Source organism: Elephas maximus, chromosome 3 (genome assembly GCF_024166365.1).
Source record: "Elephas maximus indicus isolate mEleMax1 chromosome 3, mEleMax1 primary haplotype, whole genome shotgun sequence".
Lineage (NCBI taxonomy): Eukaryota > Metazoa > Chordata > Mammalia > Proboscidea > Elephantidae > Elephas > Elephas maximus.
Genome location: NC_064821.1, coordinates 62,740,352 through 62,762,481, shown reverse-complemented (window position 1 = coordinate 62,762,481; position 22,130 = coordinate 62,740,352). Strand labels below are relative to the sequence as shown.

The window sequence follows — 22,130 nt, the reverse complement described above, 5'->3', positions numbered from 1 at the left end:
AATAAAGATTACAGCCAGAAAACCCTGCGGAGCAGTTCTCCTCTGTAACACATGTAGTCATCATGGGCTGGAATCGATTGGACAGCAACGTGTCTGGTTTTTTGGTTTATTCCTGGCACAAGGGCAGGGGGTGAAGGGGTGGTGAGGAGCGGGCAGGCCAGACAGGTGTGGGGAAGGTGACCTTCTCACTTGCTAAGTGGGAGAACATGGGTCACTCCTGGTTGGATGGCTGGGTGGATGGATAGGGAATCCAAGAGGAAGAAGAGTATTTTGGAGGGAAAGATGGCCAGTTTAGAATATTATAAGTTGAACTTGAGTTGCTGTTTAATAAGCAAGTTTAAGTGCCAGGTGCCAGGTACTGGAATGGGCACTTCATTCCAAACTCAACAGCTCTGTATAATTTTGTCATCATTCCCACTTTACAGAAGAAGAAACTGAAGTTCAGAGAGGTCAAATCTCTTTTCAAGATCACATAGCTCATGAGTGGTAGAGCCAGGATTTGAACCCACATCTGTCTGGCTCCCGTGCCTGGTGGGGAATGAAAAATCAAGGAGGGCTTTTCAAGGTTCCCATTATGAAACTCAAGCCCGGTGGTGACCGATTCTTAGAGGCAGGCCCTCAGAGTTGTCACAGAAGCCCGGGAAGGTACTAACTGTGCCTCCTCAACCTGTTCTCCTCTTAGCCCCAAGGAAAGCCTTGCTCTGGTCTTTCTCTAAGACTTAGCCTTGGCCAAACTCAAACTGGACCAGGGTAGCCTGTCAACCTGCAAGGATCAGTGACCATGGTACCCACAGCCCAGGCCCTGGTCAGGCCACCTCCTCTCACAGGGTGCAAGATACAGGACCAGATGATTAATTTGCCACTTTGGGGTTTGGTGAAAAGGAGAGGAGGGGAGAGATGGCCGGGGAGAGCTTGTGGCCCCTCAGAAGTGAGCCAGTGAATTAGGGGACCAAGCGACTAATAATGAAGATCATAGCAGGAATCACCACTCTTTGCTTTAGGGCTGCTTGCTACCTACCAGGCATTCTGCTACGGCCCTTTCTTGCTTTACACCCTATGTGAACCTCACAGTAACTCCGTGATGTTGTTGCAATTATTAGTTGCTGTCAAGTCAGCTCCGGCTCATGATGACCCCATGTACAACAGAACAAAATGTTGTACCATCTTCATGATCTCTGGCACGTTTGAGTCCACTGTTAAGGGTAACGCAGTGCCTTCCAATCTAGGGATCCATAAGGTTTTTATTGGCTAATTTTCAGAAGATCACCAGGACTTCCTCTTTAGTGTGTCTTAGTCTGTCCACCATGAGTGACCCTCCTGGTGTTTGAAATACCGGTGGCATAGCTTCCAGGATCCTAGCAATAACAAGCCACCACAGTACAGCAGACTGACAGACAGGCGGCTCTGTGACGTAGGTACTATTATTTTCCTCATTTCACAGAGGCAAAAAGTAACTGAGGCAAAAAGAGGTTAAGTAACCAGCCTAAGGTCACACGGCCAACAAGAACGGAGTGCCTGTCACTTGTCACTCTTCCTCCTGGACTCCTCCCATTATAGCCCCAGGGGGCAGAGGAGGAAAATGGGGGGCTGGGAGCAGGGCTGGTAAGTCTTCCTGATAGGGCTTAAGGAGGAGGCAGAAGATGAGGGCTCTGGTCTCCACTCTGTCCCCACTGCATGTGACTGGGTGAGCTGTCTTCACTCTGGGCTCAGTAATCTCTGGGCATCGAAGATACTTAGTGTTTAAGTTTCTTTACAGAATAAAGCAATGTAATTCTAAGAACCTTGGGACAGAGGGAATATTTGGGGTGTCAAGGAACCAGCGATCCCGGCACAGCTGGAGAGGCGAGGGCAGGATCCAAAACCCATCTCTGTCTTTGTCCCTCTCCTGGGGCTACGGTCCTTGTGAAACTGAGGTTTCCTCTGGCTTCAGGTTTCCCCACTGTTGTACAGATTCCACTGGAGGGTGCTGTCTCCTCACAGTTCTGGCTGAGCTCACCCTGAATGGCCCAGAAGGTCCACTTGAGACTGGAGAGAATTTGGGAGGCCTGGAGCAAGCACCTGGGATCCCCAAGGATGGATTGGCTGATAAGCTAAGTACGCACAGGCTTAATTGTGCATAGGCCGGTGTGTACCATACTTACTGGTTAATCCGCCCCTGCACAGGCCTCGTATAGTCAGAACTGACTCGACTGCGACCGCTTTGGTTTTTTCTTTGGCGCAGGCCTGTGGACTCAACTGGGCCCACCAGGTCGTCTGGGGCCAGAGAGAATTGACCTTGAAACAATATCTGGGCTCGAGCCAGCCCCTGACTCGTGGTGAGCTCTGGGCAAATGGCTTCACCTCTCTGAGTCTCAATTTCCAATCTGTGAAATGGGAGCAATGCCGCCTGCCTGGGCGGGGGGCTGTTACATGAACTGCTATACACGAGAGGGCATGCGTGATTTCTTTGAAGGACTCAGGTGTTCTTGCTCCCAAAGAATCACTCAGTAATCGCTTTCAAGGGAGAATAACATTTGGTAAGCTTAGAATCACTTTAGGCACTTTACCTAAATTATCTCTTAAATTCTCACGATGGCCCCACAACCTAAAATCGTTATCATCTCCATTTCATAGCTGGGGGAAAGAAACACTCTAGGTTCAGAGAGGTAACATGTCAGCCGTGGGTCACCCAGCCACTATATGGCCTCCCTGGGATTCAAGCCTGAGTTTGACTATCAGCCACTGCCCCGTACTGCCCCACGCCCAGTCAGGCAGTGGTCTGGTACGTCTTACTAAATCCCTTAGCCTGAGGTTTCAGGCTTAGTCCTTTGGAGGTGTAAACTCCTTTCCCAACTGCTTTCCCATGTCCAAGGGAACCAGTGTAGCCTTGACATGGAGGCACCTTCCAATAGGGTCAGTGGCCCCTTGAGCTGATTTTATAAGTTTCTCTTTCCTTGGACTTGTGCACAAGCCTTCCTCCTCCCTGGGAGGCAGAGCCAGGATGCAGGTGGCTGTATCTGCCCCTTGACCGAGTGCTCAGCACAAGTGAGTGGCAGACGGGTGGAAGAAGCTCAGCTTATGGTTTATCCACAGGCTCCCTAAGATGCCTTGGGTGCAAGGTGTCTCCTGTGGTGGGGGAGCAAGCCTCTGCAAGACGGTCTAATTGAAGGGTTTGTAGTTTTTCTCAGCTTTTATTTTCATCTTGATGAGAAGAAGATTATGGAAAATACATGGTTGTAGAAAGGAGTCCGGGTGGTGCAAGGGTGAAGTGCTCAGCTGCTAGCAGAAAGGTTGGTGGCTCTGTGGGAGAAAGGCTAGGCAATCTGCTTCCATAAAGATTTCAGGCTATAAACCCTATGCGGCTGTTCTACTGTGTCACATGGGGTTGTTATGAGTCAAAAACTGACTTGATGATATCTAACAACAGCAGGTAAATAGAAGGGTACGTTAGCTTTCACAGTCTCTGTCCTTCCCCCTGCCCCTTCCCTTCCCTCAGCTTGAGGATGGCGGAGGGCTGGGGAGTGACAACCAGGAGAACCCTGGAATCTCCCCAGCCTGGGGGGTTCTTGGAGTCCCGAAGCTGCAGAATCATGGTGCTGGGAGGAGCCTTAGAGGTCAGGTAAGAGGCTCAGGGAGAGGATCAAACTCACTGAGGGCCCCAGCGGTCAGCAGCCAGCTGGGACCACAGTGTGCCGGTTCTCCTGCATCTCACGCCAGTAAGTTTCGTTAAGTCCCTCCCTGCCTGTGGTGTGGCCTTGGTTAGAAACTCAGACAAGGAGAGAGGGGTTGGACAGGGACGGGGAACAGGAGGTGCTGAACCTGCTCTTGGAAACCATCGTAGGGAGTTGATTGTCTTATCTGACGTCAGCCCTGGGCAAATAGTGGCTATGGAAAGCAAATATTATGAGAGTAAATGTGCAAACAAGGAGCTGGTGGCTGCTTCAGCATCAGAAATAGTCCCAGGCCCCAAGATGCTGCCTCTTAGCCAATGTACCACTCCCTGCCCTGGAAGTGAGGGTGGGACCTGTCGGCAGGGATGGAGGGTCCCCTGGACACTGCAGTGAGCGGGAGGGAGGTTGGGAGGGAGGCTAGGAGGGTTCTGAAGGAGCTGGGAAGTGCAGCATGTCCACAGATTAAGGGAGAATGCATGCTGGGGGATACAAGAAGGAAAAAGGTCAACAGCTGGGTACTTGCCCTGGACCAGGCCTGACTGTCTTACCTAACCCTCCCAAGGATAGGCATGATTATACCCATTTTGTAGATGAGGACACTGAAACTCAGAGAGGTTAAGCAACTTGCCCACAGTCACACAAGAAGTAGCAGATCACAGGGATTTGATCCCAGGTCTGTTTGATTTCACTATCGTTAGTTGTCAGTTGCCATTGAGTTGTTTCCCCAACTCATGGCGACCCCATGTACAATAGAACAACATATTGCCCAGTCTTGTGTTATCACCATGATCACTGGCACGTTTGATTTCATCAGACAATATTCTGTTGTTATCCATAGGATTTTCATTGGCTGACTTTTGGAAGTAGATTGCCAGGCCTTTCTTCCTAGCCTGTCTTAGTATGAAAGCTCTGCTGAAATCTGTCCACCATGGATAACCCTGATGGTATTTGAAATACTGGTGACATAGCTTCCAGCATGACAGCAACACACAAGCCATCACAGTACGGCAGACTGACAGGTGGTAGTGATTTCACTACCCTGATGTTTTTTAAAGTCTGGGTGAGAAAGCTTCATCAAAATCACCAGGAACGCCTGCCAAAAAGGAGCTAAGCAGGCCTCATCCCCAGCCTACTGAGTCAGAACCTTTGGAGTGGGCCTGGGGGTGGTACATTAACAAGCTCCCAGGGAAGAAGAAGGAGGTTCACGCCGCTATGACTTGGAATTCATTGTTTTACAGCAGGGGTCAGTGAACTTTTTCTGTAAAGGGCCAGATAGGAAATATTTTAGACATTGGAGGGCCATACAGTCTGCCACAACTATTCAACTCTGCTGTTGTGGTGTGAAAGCAGCCACTATAACACATCAATGAACCAGTGTGGCTGTGTTCCAATAAAACTTTATTTACAAAAACATGTGTTGGGCCAGATTTGGCCCAAGGGCCGTGGTTTGCCGCTCCTTGTTTAGTCTATAGCATGGAGCTCCTGTAGAATCAGCTTTACACCCCAGATATAACTCAGTGTACCCAAAACCCAGATATAACTCAGTGTATTTGTCAGGTAATTAACATTAGCTGTAGCATCAGATGGAAACCTTGGTGGTGTAGTGGTTAAGTGCTACGGATGCTAACCAAAAGTTCAGCAGTTCGAATCCCCCAGGTGCTTCTTGGAAACTCTACAGGGCAGTTCTACTCTGCCTATAGGGTCGCTATGAGTCGGAATTCACTTGATGGCAGCAGGTTTGGTTTTTTGGTTTGGTGGCATCAGATAAACTCTGGAGTTTTAATGGCCACATCTAATTTTGTTTTCGATCATATGAAGTTTGGTGTGGATCAGGGAGCCCTCGCCCATCTCATAGCTACCCTGTGGAGTATTCCTGGCTTCCAAGGTTGCTGTGGAAACCCTGGTGGCTTAATGATTAAGAGCTATGGCTGCTAACCAAAAGGTCGGCAGCTCAGATCCACCAGGTGCTGCTTGGAAACCCCATGGGGCAGTTCTCCTCTGTTTGATAGGGTCGCTATGAGTTGGAATCGACCCAATGGCAGTGTTTTGTTTTTTTTTTTTAAGGTTGCTCCAGGGAAAGAAAGAGGATACACACAGCTCCTAGCTCAGCCTGGAATGGATGCACGTCTCTCTACTCACATTGCATTGGCCGAAACCAGTCACGTGAGCCCAACCGAACTATAAGAGCAAGGAACATATGGCTAATGGGTGAGAACTAAGTATTTCTGCCACATTGGTTGCAACTCTCTGGTCCCTTTCTGTCCATAAGCACATTTGTACTTGCCACATCCTGAATCCAGATTTAGGTTTGGAAAAATCTGGTTCTAGAGCTCACAGGTGGTGACCAGCATGTGGTGTGATTTAAAGGCATTGGCAGTACCTGTGTCACTTCTGAGCCAGTGCTGATGACAAGGATTTAGGTCAATGGTGGTACATGGCAGGTCATGGCCTGTGCTTGCTGAATGAGTGTGTGACCAGGACCAGCCAGCCTCGGGCTGCCCTCTTTTCCCTGTTTTTTTTTTCTGGAGGTTGGGGATGAGAACCATGACACTGGAAGAGGCCCTCCTGGAGATCATAAGACCAGTATTTTTATTTGACTGTTGAGAAAACACAGAGGGAAGCAACTTGTCTAAGGTGAAAAGCTAGGGCTAGAAGCCAGGCCTACAGGACTTAACGGAGATCTGGAAAGGCATTAGGGCTTAATCTTTGCTGAACTCCTCAATTTATAGATGAAGAAACACATAATGGAATGATAATAAGAGTTAGGCAGGTCTGGATTTGAGTCTCTGCTTCATCACTTACTTGCTGTGGGTCTCAGTTTGCTTGTCTATAAAATATGAGTTGTAGCTGCAACTAAATAAGTTTTCAGTCCTGTTTCCCCACTTTGCTCATTCTCTGTGTTCTGCCCTTCTCTTTTCACTTGTCACAATTCTGGAGAAGTCACACCTCACCCCAGTTAGAAGGAAACCGCTTTTGGGGATGCCACCTGTGCCCAGGGCACTAAGTTGGGCCTGGGGTAACACAGAAGCCCCCCCCCTCAGGGACCCAGGTGATGTTTCTCAAAGCAAGTCCATGAGACAAAGCAAGTCTATGAGATGAACATAGCTACTCCAAGAAAAAAAATAAAAGCATTCCAGAATCAAATTAGGTTACAAAACATTTGGTTAAAGAGGGTCTTTTTCCTTTTCTTGGTTTTTTTTGTTGTTGTTAACTGTAGGACTTCAGAGTGTGTGGTGTAACTCTCTAAGACAGAGACATGGTATGCAGAGGATCTCAAACTTATTTGACAATGGCACTTCACTTTTTCTTGTGTCCCAAAGAACAAGCACACTTTGGGGAACACTGGAGAAGGATTTTAACGTGGGTAAGTCCTTCCAGCCCTGGAAGACCTGGGTTTACATTCTGATTTAACCATTCACCAGCTGTGTGACCTTACATAAGACACCTAACCTTTCTGGTTTTGAGTTTCCTTGACTGAAGAAAGGGCTATTAGCACTGAGGTTTATATGAGATACTCAGTGCCTGGTCATGGTAAGTGCTCAATGACTGGTGGCTGTTTTTATTAAATAATAATGGCCCCTGTGGCCCAGGCATTCTTATCACAATTGACACTTTTCAGTGCTATCGGTCTAAGAGTTAGGACATCTGGGTTCTAATTCTAGCTCTGCGACATACGACCTGTGCAACCCTGACTGCCTTACCTCTCTGGGCCTCAATTTCCTCATCTGCAGACTAGAGATAATCAAATCTTCCTTATGGGGCTGCTGGGAAAACAGCAAGAGAGATGGGTTTAAGGCAATTCGCATGCTGTGCAGTGCTACCCAGATTTACACAGGCTGTTATAAATTCTCTGGGAGGAAAGACGTGCAGTGTGTCAAAACCAGCTTATCTCTGGTGCTGCACACACCTGATACCCACACTGCTGGATGACGGGAGAAAGGTGGAAACAGCTGACATGACATATTTACCTTTCCATTCTTGAGCATGCACGCATGCCCACACACGCACGCTCACACACACACACGCATACATACCACTCTCGAACATACTTGTGGTCAGTTCAATGACCTCCTTGTCCCAGGTGGGAGAACACAAAATCAAAGGCCTGGAAACCATTCGTCTGGTTTAGATGATATGTCCAGCTGAGATCAGAAACCAGGAAACTACCTGGTGGAGGGAAAGAATGCTGGGCTTCCAGTCGGCCCAGATTCCACACCAGGCTCTACCCCTAGTCTGCTGCGTGACCTTAGGTCTCACTTTTCTCATTTATAAGATGAATATCTTCTTTCCCAAGTCATAAAATGGGTGGGAAATAGGTTTGCTCATTTGTTCAAACCATTCAATTATACACTCATTCACTCACAGCTATGTTTTAAGTACTTAGCATGTGTCCAGCACAACTAGATCATTTTGATTTGAGCTTCCAAAGACTTGAGTTTCAATACTTCGTGTTCTTGTTTGGGAGCTAGTATAAGAACGATGGGTAGCTTGGTTCGAGGGTGCCTTGGGCTAGGATTTCACTCTAGGTAAAAAGTTTCTCTCTCTCCCTCTCTCTGGATGAGGTGGGCCTTGGTATGAAAGGAGAGTCAACTCCACCCAACCATCCATCCATCCACCTATCCATTCATTCATCCGTCCATGCATCTATCCATCCCTCACTTCCTCCCTCTATCCACTCACCCACCTATCCACTCATCTGTCCATCCATCCACCCACCCATGCACCCACCTACTCTTGCATCCCTCTATCCAGTCACTCATCTGTCAGTCCATCTATTTATCCATTCAAGTATTTGTTGAGCACTTTCCATGTGCTTGGCCCAGTACTGTGTCCACTGGTCCCCCACCTCCAAGGAGTCCCCTTTAGTGCCTATGGCACACTGGGGTCTGAGGCAGAGGTGATGGAAAGCTTGGAGTCTATATAGCAATAATTCTCAATGCTCAGAATCCAGGGAATTTCTGGAATGACTTTGGTCACTTTGAGGGTGGACAGGGCCAGAGGCTGCTCTGCTTAAGCTGCACGTACTGTCCCCATCTAAATGTAACCACTCCTTGTACCCCTTCTCTAGTCCTTGATTCTTCTCTGCCTCCTTCTCTCAAAGAACATCTGAGACCCTCAACCCTGAGCCTATGTGAACTAAAAATAATCCTATGTGAGTAGATAAACAAAATATGGTATATCCAAACCATGGAATTTTATTCAGTCATAAAAAGAATGAAGCACTGATACATGCTATAACATGAATGAACTTTGAAAAATTATACTAAGTGAAATAAGCCAGGCACAAAACAACAAATATTGTATGATTCTATTTATATAAAATGTCCAGAATAGACAAATCCATAGAGATAGAAAGTAGGTTAGTAAATGCCAGGGACTGGGATGAGAGAATGGAGCATGACTAAGGATGGATACAGGGTTCTTTTTGGGACGAGGAAAATATTCTGAAATTAGGTAGTGGTAATGGTTGTACAAGATTATGAATACACTAAGAACCACTGAAGTATACACTTTAAAAGAGTGAATTTTATGGTACGTGAATTATTAAAAAGATTTAAAAGTTATTCAAAAAACATTAAAAGACTAAACACCAGGAATAGGAGGGAAATTCCTCAACATGAAAAGGGCATTTATGAGAACCCACAGCTAACGTCACACTCAATGATGGAAGACTGAAAGCTTTCCCCCTAATATCAGGAACAAGACAAGGATGCCTGCTTTCACCACTGCTATTCAACATTTTACTGGAAGTTCCAGCCAGAGCAACTAGACAAGAAAGAGAAAGGAAAGGCAGCCAAATGGGAAAAGAAGAAGTAAGATCATCTCTATTCACAGATGACATGATCCTGTATACAGACAATACCAAAGATTCCACAAGAAACCTACTACAACTGATAAATGAATTCAGCAAAGTTACAGGGTACAATATCAACACAAAGCAATCAGTTGTGTTTCTATACATAAGCAATGAGCAGTCTAAAAAGGAAATTAAGAAAACAATTTCATTTACAATAGCATCTAAGATAATAAACACCTAGGGATAAATTCAACCAGACACATGAACTATTTGTACACTGGAAACTACAAAACTTCATGTTGTTAAGGTGTCAGTACTACCTAAGGCATTCCACAGATTGATCACAATCCCTTTCAAAATTCTAATAGCCTTTTTTGCAGAAATGGAAAAGCCCATCCTCAAACTCAGATGGGATTTTAAGGGGCCCCAAATAGGTGAAGTAACCTTGAAAACAGAAGGGCAAAGTAGGAGGGCTCACACTTCCTGATCTTAAAACTTACTACAAAGCTATAGTAATTAAAACAATGTGGTACTTGTGTAATATAGGCATATAGACCAATGGAATAGAATTGAGAGACTAGAAACAAACCCATACATTTAATTTTTGACAAGGTGCCAGGTCCATTCAATGGGGAAAGAATAGTCTCTCCAACAAATGGTTCTGGGGCAATGTGCAAAAGAATGAAGTTGGACCTGTACCTCACACCATATTCAAAAATTAACTCCAGATGGATCAATGACCTAAATATAAGCACTAAAACCATAAAACTCTTAGAAGAAAACTTAGGGGAAAATTTTCAGGACCTCGTTTTTGGCAGTGGATTCTTAGATACGACACCAAAACATGAGCAACAAAGGACAGAGCAATAAATTGGACTTCATCGAAATTAAAGATGTGTGCACCAAAGGACAGTATCATGGAAGTAAGAAGACGTCCTATAGAATGGGAGAAAGTATTTGGTTATTATGTACCAGATAAGGGCTTAATATCCAGAATATATAAGGAACTCAACAACAAAAAGACAAACAACCCAAATTAAAAATGTGCAAAATACTTTAATAGACATTTCTCTAAAGAAGATACACAAATGGCCAATAAGTACATGAAAAGGTGCTTATCATCATTAGTCATTGTTGTTGTTATTGTTGGCTGTCCTTGTGTTGGCTCCGACTCGTGAGATCTTATGCATAACAAAACAAAATATTTCCAGGTCTTACACCATCCTCATGACTGTTGGTATGTTTGAATCCATTGTGGCAACCACCCTGTCAATCCATCTCATCGAGGGTTTCCCTTACTTTTGCCAACCCTCTACTTTACCAAACATGATGTCCTTTTCTAGTGATTGGTCTTTTCTGATGACATGTCCTAAGCAAGTAAGTCTCACCATCCTTGCTTCTAAGGAACATTGTGGTTGTATTTCTTTTAAGGCTGATTTGTTTGTTCTTTGGCAGTCCATGATGTACTCAATATTCTTTGCCAACACCACAATTCGAATGAACCAATTCTTCTTCTGTCCTCCTTTTTCATTGTCCAGCTTTCACATGCATATGAGGCGATTGAAAACACCATGTCTTGGGTCAGGTGTACCTTAGTCCTGAAAGTGACATCTTTGCTTTTTAACACTTTAAAAAGGTCTTTTGCTGCAGATTTACCCAATGTAATATGTTGTTTGATTTCATGACCGTTACTTTCATAGATGTTGGTCCACGCAGAATGAAATCATTGACAAAAATCCCTACTTTAAAGGTGCGGAAACTGAGGCTTAGGTAACTGATTGCAGGTCCCAGAACTAAAGTTAAAACAAGGTTTGGCTGACTCCAAATCTCCATTCAGAGGTAGGAATTGAGACCTGGATGATGGGTCCCCTGTCTTCCCAGCTGGCAGAAATTCTGATCCCTGCTCTTGACCCCATCAGCACCTTCCTCCTCTCCTCTCCCCTCAGCCCCTGAAGGGTAGAAACTTGACTCAAGCCATTAAAACATGAGCTCAGGGGCTGGGGCAGCTGCTGGGAGGAATCCTGCCCCACAGCCCAGCTCCCCTATAAACCAGGGGCCCTAGGAAGCCACAACACTGATAAATATTTATGTTGCCTCAAAAAAAAAAGTCTCACTTGATATATTTTATTTGTGGAAAGGCAGTAAATGGCAGGGCTCCATTATTTTTGGCTGAGTCCAGCAGAGCTGTAGGGCCCAGCCTTGCACCCTTGGGGCACCACCATGTTTCTGCATCTCAAGCCACAGCACCAGGTCAAAGAGTGGCATTTTGCTTGGACTCCAGTGGCTATGGGCAGGCTCTGTGCAGGAAGACTTCTGTCCAGAAAGGCATGGGGCTGGGGTAAAGGAAGGAAGGGGCCCCAGAGCCTAATCCCAAGGCCGTTCCCAAACTCACTTCAATTCAGGTGAAACATCAGCACCCACCTCAAAGCCCTCATCCCAGCAGGACCTGGCACCAGTCCCAGTGCTGAACACCTTCTCACAGCAGCCCTATTCCCAGCCCTGTCCACAGTTCAGCTCCCTCCCAAGTTCAGCTCCACCTCAGCCAACCCTAGGACTCACCTCAAACCCATTTGCAGCCAGAGTCCAGCCCTAAAACTCAACCTTACCCAGGCCCTGACTCCTGCTCCCAGCTCTGCCATGCCCTGGTGCAAACCTCAACCCCAGCTCTCCCCTAAACCTAGGCCAGCCAGTGGTATTCTCTTGTCAGGGCAGGGGGTCACCAGATGGTTTTATTCCTTTCAACAAATACAACAAATATTTATTAAGCAGCTCATATGTGCCAGGCCTTCTGGGGGTTGGGGACATATGAACATTGTCTTGTGCAGAGAGGAGAGCCTCCACCCAACCCCCAACAAACCTCTCTCCTTCCTTTCCCCAGTCTCCATGCATCCCTTCCCCAGCCTCCCTTCTTTCCTCCCTGCTATGGATTGAATTGTGTCCCCCCCAAAAGATATGCTGAAATCCTAACCCCTTATAACTGTGAATGAGACCCTATTTGGAAATAGGGCTCTTCTATGTTATGTTAATGATGTCATACTGGAGTAGGGTGAGTCCTAAACCTAATCCATTTTGAAGGTGACTTATAAAGGAGATATAAGACGTGCCTATTGCACTATAGCCGTCAAGCCGATCCCTACTCATAACAACTCTACAGCAACAGACAGATATAACCACAACAATGGACTCAAACATACCAATGATCATGAAGAGGGCACATGACTGGGCAACATTTTGTTCTGTCATACATAGCGTTGTGTGGGTTGGAGCCGATTCTATGGCAGCTAACAACAAAAATAACGCAGCCACATAGAGACACACACCGGCCTTTTGCAGTAGGTTTTGGGGAAGACAGATGCCTTCTGATGACAGATACAGATGCACCTACAGGCCCAGGAATGCCAAGGACTGCTGGCAGTGACTAGAAGCTGAAAGAAACAAAGAAGGACCTTCCCCTAGAGCTGATGGCCTGAATTTGGATTTCTAGACTCCTGAACTGTGAGAAAGTAAATTTCTGCTTTTTAAAGCCACCCACTGAGGTATTTTTTGTTACAGCAACAGCAGAATTCTAAGACACTCCCCCAGCCCCCTTCTTCCTCCAGAATCCCTTCTTGCCCCAGCTTCCCAGCTTCGAGACTGCTCCTCACCGTCCATCCCCTTCTGTTCTCTGCCCTTCTAGAGATGTCTCAGCGCTCCTGTCACCCAGGCCTCAGCTTAAGAGCTTGAACTTTTTCTGGTCTGCTTCCAACCCCTGCCCTCTGCTGCCCATAGCCCCTTACCTTCCCCAGTCTCTGTCTCCACTAGGCCACTCTCAACCACCTTTTTTTTTTTTTTTACTTTTTTTATTGTGTATTAGGTGAAAGTTTACAGAGCAAATTAATTTCCCATTTGATAGTTTGTGCATAAAATGTTCCATGACATTGGTTTCATTCCCCACAATGTGTCAACACTCTCCCCATTTCCGCCCCAGTTTCCACCTTTCCTTTCGTCCGCCCCAGTTTCTACTTTTCCTTTCGTCCTGATTTTCTACCCCTTCCTGCCTTGTCATCTTTGTTTTTGGGCAAATGTTGCCCTTTTGATTTCGTAGAATTGATTGTTCTAAGGAGCACGTTCCTCTCTGGTGTTATTGTTTATTTTATATGCCTATGTGGTTTGGCTGAAAGGCAGTTTCCAGGAATGGCTTCAGTTCCAGTTCAGAAGGGTATCTTAGGGCCATAGTCTCGGGGGTTCCTCCAGTTTCTGTAAATCTGATCTTTTTTGTGAATTTGATTTTTTGTTCTACGGTTTTTCTCTGGCTCTGTCTGGGATCTCTGTTGTGATCCCTGTCAGAATGGTCGGTAGTGGTAGCCAGTCACCATGGTAGCCGGTCACCATCTAGTTCTTTTGGTCTCAGGGTCGTGTAGGCTGTGGTTCATGAGATCCATTAGTCCTTTGGACCCATTGCTCCCTTGAGTCTTTGGTTTTCTTCACTCTCCTTTGCTTCAGATGATAAGAGACCAATCGTATCTTAGATGGCCACTTGCTAGCTTTTAGGACCCTAGACGCTACTCACCAAGATAGGATGCAGAACTTTGTCTTTATGAACTATATTGTGCCAATTTGCATAGATCTCCCCTCAGTGTTTGGTCCCTTGCCTTCAAGCCTAGGAACTTGGTCCCTTGAGGTATTTGGTTATGTCTAACAGGTTTTGCCCTGATTGTGGCCCTTGTGTGCTCTATTATCTATATTAACATATAAGCAGCACCTAGTTATGTATGTGGAGACCCTGGTGGCGTAGTGGTTAAGTGCTATGGCTGCTAACCAAAGGTTCGGCAGTTTGAGTCTGCCAGGCGCTCCTTGGAAACTCTATGGGTCAGTTCTACTCCGTCCTACAGGGTCGCTATGAGTTGGAATCGACTCGACGGCACTGGGTTTAGTTACGTATGTAGAAATATCCACCACCAAACCCATATCTGCAGGTGGGTGTGTTCCCTTACATCCCCCAAAATCTCTTGACATACCTATCTACCTATGTATCCATTCCTAAATTAGTGTCTGTTAATACTATTGTTGCAGGATTGTCTATGCTGTAGTAATTACCGTTGTTGCCCTTTGTTCTTGTGTTTCTCTCAGTGTCTTTCCATGCCTTGGTCGTGTTTTGCTGCTACCTCCATATCGTGTATTGCCTTTCCCTTCACCAATATTAATACATGTCTTATATCTATTTGGAAACCCCAGTGGCATAGTGGTTAAGTGCTATGGCTGGTAACCAAAAGGTTGGCTGTTTGAATCCACCAGATGCTTCTTGGAAACTCCATGGGGCAGTTCTACTCTGTCCTATAGAGTCACTATGAGTCAGAATCAGCTTGGTGGCAATGGATTTGGTTTGGTTTTGGTTTCTATTTGATAATTTCCCTTCCTCCCTCTCCCATCCCTGGTAGCCATCAAAGGATTTTTTTTTCTATGTTTAAATCTTTTCTTGTTTCTTTATAATAGTGGTCTCATACAATATTTGCCCTTTTGTGATTGATTTATTTCACTCAGCATAATGTCCTCCAAATTCATCCATGTTGTGAGATGGTTCTCAGATTCAATATTATTCTTTATCCTGGTATAGTATTACATTGCGTGTATGTACCTCAGTTTATTAATTCACTCATCTTTTGATGGGCACTTAGATCGTTTCCATCTTTTTGCTATTGTGAATAATGCTGCAATGAACATGAACGTGCATATGACTATGCGTGTCGCAACTCTTATTTCTTTAGGGTATTGCCTAGGAGTGGGATTGCTGGACCATATGGTATTTCTATTTCTAGCTTTTTAAGGAACATCATACTGTTTTCCATAGTGATTGTATCACTTTACAATCCCACCAGCAGTGTAGAAAAGTTCCAATCTCCTCACAACCTCTCTAACATTTGTTATTTTCTGTTTTTTTTTATTAGTGCCAGTAATGTCAAGGTGAGGTGATATGTCATTGTAGTTTTTCTTTGCATTTCTCTAATGGCTAGTTATTACAAGCATTTCTTCATGTGTTTGTTAGCCACCTGAATGTCTTCTTTGGTGAAGTGTCTGTTCATATCCTTTGCTCATTTTTAAAATTGGATTGTTTGTCTTTTTGTTGTTGAGGTGTTGAAGTTTTCTATAAATTTTAGAAATTAGACCCTTGTTAGATATGTTATAGCGAAATTTTTTTTACATCTGTAGGTTCGCTTTTTGTCTTTTGGAGAAGTCTTTTGATAAGCAAAAGTGTTTAATTTCTAAGAGGTCCCATTTTTCTAATTCATCTTCTCTTGTTTATTTATTTATTGTACTTTACATTCAGCATAATTATGGATAGGTATGAATTTAGTGCTACTATTTTGATGTCTTTTTGTGTGTGTTGTTGACAGTTTCTTTTTCCCACTTAATTTTTTGTGCTGAATAGTTTATCTTTATATATTGCGTTTTCCTCATATTCATTACTGTTGATTTTGTTTCTGCTGAGTCTATTTTTTTTCTTGTATTTTATTTTGATGTGTAGGATAGTTCGTCTCCTTCGTGGTTACCTTAATATTTACCCCTATTTTTCTAAATTTAAACCTAACTGTTATGTTTTTGTATCACCTTGTCTTCCTCTCCATATGAAAGATCTATGACTACATTTCTTAGTCCCTCTTTATTGTTTTAATGTTGTCTTCTGTTACATAACAACATTGCTGTTTCCCTGTTTTGAGCATTTTTTTTAATCTTGATTTATTTTTATGATTTCCCTGTCTGGGTTGACATCTGATTGTTCTGTCCAGTGTTCTAGTCTTGGGTTGATACCTGATATTACTGATTTTCTAACCAAGGAACTCCCTTTAGTATTTCTTGTAGTTTTGGTTTTTTTTTTTTTTTAACAAATTCCCTAAACTTCTGTTTATCTTGAAATGTCCTAATTTCACCTTCATATTTTTTTATCTGAGAGACAGTTTTGCTGTATATATAATTCTTGGATGGCAACTTTTTTCCATCAATACTTTATATAAGTCATCCCCTTGCGTTCTTGCCTGCATGGTTTCTGCCGAGTAGTCCGAGCTTATTCTTATTGACTGTCCTTTGTAGGTGACTTTTTGTTTATCCCCAGCTGCTCTTAAAATTCTCTCTTTATCTTTGGTTTTGTCAAGTTTGATTATAATATGTCTTGTGACTTTCTTTTAAAATCTATCTTATGTGGAGTTAGATGAGCACCTTGAATAGATATCTTCTCATCTTTTGTGATATCAGGGAAGTTTTCTGCCAACAAATCTTTAACAATTCTCTCTGTATTTTCTGTTATCCCTCCATGTTCTGGTACTCCAATCACTCATAGGTTATTTCTCTTGATAGAGTCCCACATGATTCTAAAGGTTTCTACATTTTTTAAATTCTTTTATCTGATTTTTCTTCAGATATATTAGTGCCAAGTGCTTCATCTTCAGTTTCACAAATTCTGCCTTCCACTTGCTCAATTCTGCTCCTCAACTTTGTATTGAGTTGTCTAATTCTGTAATTTTACTGTTAATCTTCTGAATTTCTGATTGCTGTCTGCCTATGGATTTTTCCAGCTTATTAAATATTTCATTATGTCCCTGAATAACCTTTTTAATTTCTTCAACTGCTTCATCTATGTGTTCCTTGGGTTGTTCTGCATATTGCCTGATTTCCTTTCTGATGTCTTGAAGGGTTCTGTACATTAATCTTTTGTATTTTGCCTCCAGTAATTCCAGGAAAGTACTTTCATCTAGAAGGTCCCTTGATTCTTTGTTTTGAGAGCTTGTTGAGGCAATCATGGTCTGTTTCTTTATGTGACTTGATATTGACTGTTGTCTCCAAGCCATCTATAAGTTATTGTATTAGTTTATTTTCTGTTCGCTTACTACATCATAGCTTCTTGCTTTGTTTTGTTTTGATATGCCCAAATGGGTTGCTTAAGTGAGCTAGCTTGATTATTTTTGTCTTTGGAGCTCTGATGTCCTATCTCCAGATGACTAGAGCTGTTGTCAGGTATATCAGTCTAGGAGTCCATTCACTTTTCTTGTATGAATTCAGCTCAGGTTTCCAGGTAGCTGATCATCAAATGCATGGTACAGGCTCTGTCCTACAGTCTTAGAGGGGCAGGGGTGATTGGTGTAGGTACCAGTATCTGACTGCAGCAGGGGGTCATGCTCTGAACAAGGCAGGGGGCTGGGAATTGTCCCCCAAGTGTCTCTGAGGAAAGTATGTTCCTGGTCCCTAGAGCATACAGGTGGGGGGAGGGGTTCTGCAGACAGATCATGGGCCCCCGATGTTTTTGGTTGTATAGACTGGGAGGTACCAGTTATCCTTGGACCCCTGTCACAGGTGGCTGGGTGACCTGAGTGGAGCCACCAGTCCTTAGGCCCCTGATGTGGGTAGGTGAGGACCCTGTTTAATATGCAAAGCAGTGTCAAACATCAAACACCCACCTCTGCACAGCACAGCTGAAACAGCTGTAGTCTGCCAACAATGGCCTATTCTCCTGAAATAGGCCCACACAGGTCCATGCAGGGGGGAAATGTACTCAAAGTCCACGGACTGTTTATGCCTGGACAGGAGCTGCTTCTGTACTGAGCTCCCCTGTTTAGTGGAGCTGGCGAATTATCTTTTCCCCCAATTGCAAATTTATTCCTTCTCCAAAGCTGGGAGGATGGCTCTAGGTGCTCAACAGGGCCTATGTCAGGTCCAGGGAAATCAACAGCCACTGAAGCTGACTTGGGGGTGGGGGCCATGGTAAAATATACGCAAGTACTTGGCTTTTGCCAAGAGCGCCGTTCTTCTCTGGTTAGTAGGCTGTGTGACTGGCTGCTCCTCCCTGAGGAAACTGCATCCGAACACTAGGCTGGTATCAGCCCACCGCAGCCGCTCCCAGGAATGGTGCCTGAGGGCTCCTGGCTATTCAGGTCCAATAACTCCTCTCTGCTTCTGAATTGTCTTTTCCTCCCCCTGCCACTCAGTTTGTTTTCTAAGCTTGCCTTTGATGTTCAGAGCTCCTAGCTTGTCATAAATATACTTGTTTCACTTGTTTTTTCAGGCCTTTGTGTAAGAGGGCTCTCAGGAAGCATCCGTCTATTCTGCCATCTTGGTCCCACCTCCTGTTTATTGTACTTTCAATGAAGGTTAAAGAAGAAACTAGTTTCTCATTAAACAGTTAGTACAAGTACTATTTTATGACATTGGTTAACAACCCCAAGGCATGTCAACACTCTCCCTTCTCAACCTTGGGTTCCCTATTACCAGCTTTCCTGTCCCCTCCTGCCTTCTAGTCCTTGCCCCTGGACTGGTGTGCCCCTTTAGTCTCCAGACCAGGAAAGTGGCTCCCAAGCAGTGCAGTCCAGCTAGAAGGGTCAGAGATGGCACACAGTGCCAGGTATTCAGGAGATGGAAAAGAATGTAAGTAGAGAGAGATGAGAAACTGAGAACTGAAGAAAGAAAAAAAAAAAAAAAAGAAGAAGAAATGTCCCCAGGGATTCCACCAGTGCAACTGTGAGACCGGAGAAGTGGCTCCTAAGCCATGAAAAGAAAAAACAAACAAACCAAAAAGGCCCTGGGAACCCCACCAGCATGGTGGTATGGACCGGAGAAGCAGTTCTCTAGCTGAGTGGTGCCTCATAGCTTGTCAAGAAGAAACTCAAATGGCACACGGAGCCAGGTTTTTGAGAGAAAGGAGGGGGAGGAGGTGAAAGGCAGGGAAGAAACCAAAAGAAGCTGAAAAAAGCAACACCAGCAATAAGGAAATGGCAGTGAATGAGCCAGCTGATGTGGGCGATGCATGGAGGCAGCACCTCCCAAGCCACACTCACTCTACCTGCTGGGGAAGCAGCAGAGGCTGAGCAGAGGGAAGAAGAGTGAGGGTTGCGAAAACGTATATTGCTGGCTACTGTGTGCTCTGTCTCCTACCGGGAGCTCCGTGAAGGTGCTTTCCCATACTCCCTGCCCTGCTGATCTCTGACAGGAGTCCAAGATGGTGAATCCATGCTGCTTTAGCTGATAGTGGACCTCTGCTTCTATCTCTCCTCACTCTCTGTTCTCTGTCAATTTCTTACTCCATTCAGTGCCTGGTTGAATTCTTTATCTCTTCATTTGATGTTTAGGGTTCCAGGACTGCTGTTTGTCTCTGTTTTATGTAGTTTTTCGGGTCTTTGCTGTGGAGGGACATTGTGGTGCTTCTGTCTATAGCACCATGTTGGCTTTCCTTTATGCTTTCAATTGCATGAAATACCTTCAAAAGCACCTTTAATGTGAAGTTTTTGCCAGAGTCACCTCAAAGTTCCTTTGACTGCACATCTGGAATCTTCAAATGGTGGCAATATCAATGTTCCCATAGTCAGCTATTTATTTTATAATTCCACTTACATTCAATTCAAATTTCACTTCAAATGTTATCACTTTTCATTTCTTTGCTGCTCTTTTGTCTTTGTTGGCAATTTCCTCTTGTGATTATTCTATTTTGTAAAATGTTACGTGGATTTATCACTGAGAGACATGGAGGCAGCACAAATACATGCTTTGCTGTCTGGGTGTGAACTGAATTACAGATGTCCTGTGACCAGTCACTGACAGACATTGAAAGAAGTGACACGACTGGTCTCTGATGACATGATTGTTCACTGATCACGATGCACATCTATTAATTACATAGTGAACTGAAGAGCTAGCAGTGAAGTTTGTAATTTATGCAGATTCAAAGGATTTTTAAAATAATTTACTTAATTTTATTATTGTTAAGAATATACACAGTAACACACACACCAATTTAACAGTTTCTACATGTACGATTCAGTGACATTGATTACATCCTTCAAGTTGTGCAACCATTTTCTTGCCCTTCTTTTCTGAGTTGTTCCTCCTCTGCTAACATAAACTCACAGCCCCCTAAGATTCCCATCTAATCTTTCGAGTTGCAGTTGTAAAGTTGATTCCATATAGATAGATCTTAAAAGTGCATAATGCTCAACACAGACATGCTTTTCTTTCCTTTTTTTTAAATTGTACTTTAGATGAAAGTTTACAGAACAAACTAGCTTCTCATTAAATAATTAGTACACATATTTTTTTTATGACATTGGTTAACAACCCCAAGGCATGTCAACACTCTCCCTCCTCAACCTTGGGTTCTGTATTACCAGCTTTCCTGTTCCCTCCTGCCTTCTAGTCCTTGCCCCTGGGCTGGTGTGCCCCTTTAGTCTCATTTTATTTTATGAGCCTCTCCAATCTTTGACTGAAGAGTGAACCTCAGGAGTGACGACTTCCTTACTGAGCTGAACTGGTGTCCGGGGGCCATGCTCTCAGGGTTTCTCCATTCTTTGTCAGGCCAGCAAGCCTGGTCTTTCTTTTTGAGTTAGAATTTTGTTCTACATTTTTTACCAGCTCTGTCCAGGGCCCTCTATTGTGATCCTTGTCGGAGCAGTCTGTGGTGGTAGCCAGGTACCATCTAGTTGTACTGGACTCAGTCTGGTGGAGGCCATGGTAGATATGGTCCATTAGTCCTTTGGATTAATCTTTCTTTTGTATGTTTAGTTTTCTTCATTTTCCCTTGCTCCTGAAGGGGTGAGACCAGTGGAGTATCTTAGATGGCTGCTCACAGGCTTTTAAGACCCCAGATGCTACTCACCACAGTAGAATGTAGAACATTTTCTTTATAAACTATGTTATGCCAATTGAGCTAGATGTTCCCCGAGACCACGGTCCCCACAGCCCTCAGCCCAGCAGTTCAGTCCCTCAGGGAGTTTGGATGTGTCTATGGAGCTTCCATGACCTTGCCTTGTACAAGTTGTGCTGGCTTCCCCAGTATTATGTACTGTCTTGCTCTTCACCAAAGTTACCACTTATATATTGTCTATTTAGTGTTTTTCCATCCTCGCCCTGCCCCTCCCTCGTAACCATCAAAGATTGTTTCTTTTTGTGTGTAAACCTTTTCATGAGTTTTTACAGTAGTGGTCTCATACAATATTTGTTCTTTTGTAATTAATTTATTTCACTTAGCATAATGCCCTCCAGATTCATCCATGTTATGAGATGCTTCACAGATTCATCATTGTTCTTTATTGTTGCATAGTACTCCATTGTGTGTATGTACCATAGCCTGTTTAACCATTCATCTGTTGATGGGCATCTAGCTTGTTTCCATCTTCTTGCTATTGTGGACAATACTGCAATGAACACGGGCGTGCATATGTCTATCCGTGTGATGACTCTTATTTCTCTAGGATATATTCCTCAGAGTGGAAATGCTGAATCATATGGTATTTCTATTTCTAGCTTTCTAAGTGCCATACCGTTTTCCAAAACGGTTATATAATTTTACACCACCACCAGCATAAGAGTTCCAGTCTTCCCACAGCATCTCCAACATTTGCTATTCTTGTTTTTTTGATTCATGCCGGTAATGTCGGGTGAGATGGTTTCTTATTGTTGTTTTGATTTGCATTTTTCTAATGGCTAGTGATAGTGAGTATTTCCTCCTGTGTCTGTTGGCCGCTTGAATGTCTTCTTTGGTGAAGTGTCTGTTCATTTCCTTTTCCCATTTTTTAATCGGATTATTTGTCTTTTTGTTGTGGAGGTGGATTTTCTTGTAGATTTTAGAGATTAGGCCTTTGATTTGTAATAGCCAAAACTTTTTTTTCCAATCTGTAGGTTCTCTTCTTAATCTTTTGGTGAAATCTTTTGATGAGCATACGTGTTTA

General features: G+C 44.1%; 1 long non-coding RNA gene across 4 annotated transcripts in view; it reads left to right on the top strand.

Annotated features, from left to right (window-relative positions):
• Positions 1-22,130, top strand: part of LOC126072689 (uncharacterized) — a 98,352-nt gene that overhangs the window by 42,090 nt on the left and 34,132 nt on the right. For 3 of the 4 annotated variants that reach the window (XR_007516556.1, XR_007516555.1, XR_007516554.1), the window contains exon 2: positions 5,715-5,858. This is a non-coding gene — a long non-coding RNA (uncharacterized LOC126072689). Of the gene's footprint in view, positions 1-5,714; positions 5,859-6,867; positions 7,015-22,130 lie in introns of all 4 variants that reach the window. The other variant, XR_007516557.1, reaches the window with a different exon arrangement.